This window comes from Eumetopias jubatus, unplaced genomic scaffold (genome assembly GCF_037043125.1).
Source record: "Eumetopias jubatus isolate StellerSeaLion01/CBP00866 unplaced genomic scaffold, mEumJub1_p1.0 scaffold_5, whole genome shotgun sequence".
Classification (NCBI taxonomy): Eukaryota; Metazoa; Chordata; class Mammalia; order Carnivora; family Otariidae; genus Eumetopias; species Eumetopias jubatus.
The window spans coordinates 35164723-35166904 of NW_028274811.1; the positions used below are offsets into that span (position 1 = coordinate 35164723).

Sequence of the window (2182 nt, forward strand, 5' to 3'; positions counted from 1 at the left end):
GTATCGGTGTTACAGTCGCTGGTCGACACCCTACGTGAGTCAAGTTACACTGACTGCCCTCTTCTTTATGTCAGGCACTTCTGTGGTGAGTTAAGCATAGAGAAGAGGACAAACGTTCCTCCAAACCAGGATGCACACCAGAGATGGCCCAGAGGCTGTGGATGTCGGTGTAATCCTTCCCCTCCATCCTTGGAGCTGGTGCCTCTGCCTTCCCCTAGGAGAACGATGATCCAGTGTGTGCTTCTTTCTCTCTGCTGGTAGGAACTCCACTTCCCAGGGCTTGAAAACTGGCTCTGTCTTCTACCATTGCTGCTGGGGAGACAGGCCTCTCCACTCTTCCCACCCTATCCCATCCTTCATACCAAATGGAAAAGGATTGGCACCTTGGAGCATCTCATTGAAGGGTTACTAAGGCCTCCCTTGTGCCAGGTCAGTTAGTAGCTCTCAAATTTCTTTCTTTCTTTCTTGGCAAAGTAATAAATTTATTACATGTGGTTGGCAGGTAGTTGTTGCTGATGTATTTTATTCTCTCAATGTTTGTGAAAAATTTCAAAATAAAAAATAGTTTTATACACCACATGATTACAGGAGTTCTTGAGGATCTCTAAACATTTTTTGAGCGGGTTGACTTTCAGCCATGAGACCTGGTCCCAGTCTTGAAGCTCCAGGAGGTTAAGTTTGTCACCCAAGGTGGCTGGGATTGTCCCAGCTCTAAGGATGAGATTCTGCTTCAGAGGTGAGAGGTCTTCCCTCAAGGGACCGATGAAGTTCCTGAAGCAGACACACGAGGAGACAAGGCCAGAGGGGACTGAGGCTGAATCAGAGGGCCTCAGTGGGGGAGGGCGAAGAGCCCTCTCCAGGACCAGCGTTCCTCTGTGCTCACCTGTTGCCTCTCCACACCCCAAAAGGGGAGGGACTGCCCTTCAACAGCAGTAGGTAGATCCGATGGAAGAACTTTCTTGTAGTAGTTTCCAGAAGCTGAAGAAGGTGCCCAGCAGAACCCTTGAATGGACTCTGGAGTACCCAGGATGGTACATGCCCTTGGTTAATGAGTACCCAGGATGGTACATGCCCTGGCCAATGATCCCAGGTGCTAGAAGGTCCCAGTTAGGTCGTTTTGCGAGTACAGCCCTTGAGTAAGACACACAGGCTCGCACAATCACCCTGCATTTGATCACACGGGCTCCGTAGCAACCAGCCCAGAACTGCATGTCCTGGCCCCACAGTTCGAAAGACGCAAAGTGGCCGGCCCATCTTGATGGAGAACACGTGAGTGACCTGAAAGCGGACGTTGTTGTTCCACTGCTGGTCGGGATCAAGCCTAGCAGAGAATTTACTCAGGACTGTCTGGTTGACAAATCTCAATCTTGCCACCATCTAGCAGTTCTGGCCACACACCCTGCTCCTCCAGGTCTAAGACCTGCTTCTTGCCACATCCGCTGAAGGAAGACACAAAGCAGCTCTGCAGGGGAGCTCTAGCCACTCTTGACTTGTTCACCTCCACCACCCAGCCATCTCCAGCATGCTGCACCATCCATTTCCGGAGGCCTTCTTGGCCGCATGGGTTACACCTGAGGTTGCATCTGTCCATCTGTGCTTTCTCACAGAAGTAGAGGCCGCTGTGGTCCAGCAGCAACAGAGCGCGGTGGTCCTGGGCCAGCATGAGTGGCCACGGGGCCTGGTTGTCCACCAGGATGTGGCAGCCCCTGCATATCTGGCAGCAGCACCCCAGCAGCGTGCATGGGGGCACGTGGCTCAGCACCACCAGGAGCAGCTCAGGTGGCAGTCGGCTCAGGCCTAGCACCTCCTCGGGTTCCGGCTCTGGTTGGGGGTCCTGGGCTGGTGTGTCCCTGAACCCATGGATCCCCCCTACTGCCATGCACCCCCCCACCCCCCACCAGCGCCAGGCTCCATGATGACTTAGCTCTCAAATTTCTTTTTTTTTTTTAAGATTTATTTAATTTATTTATTTGAGAGAGAGAGAGAGAGAGAGAGAGAGAGAGAGAATGCGCAAACAGGGTTGGGGGTGGGGAGGAGCAGAGGGAGAGGATCTCAAGCAGATTCCGGGCTGGGGTGCCACGAGGCACCTCAGCTCTCAAGTTTTTGAACACAGCCATCTGCTTCCAGATTTATCATCACCTCCAATCCACTAGCCTTGGAGTCCTCTCATTTTTGCAGTGAA

The 2182-nt window shown here is 52.6% G+C and overlaps 1 pseudogene; it reads right to left on the reverse strand.

Annotated features, from left to right (window-relative positions):
• Positions 1–923: 923 nt before the first annotated feature.
• On the reverse strand, positions 924–1879 carry LOC114200680 (F-box only protein 27 pseudogene; annotated as a pseudogene).
• Between the last annotated feature and the right edge of the window lie 303 nt (positions 1880–2182).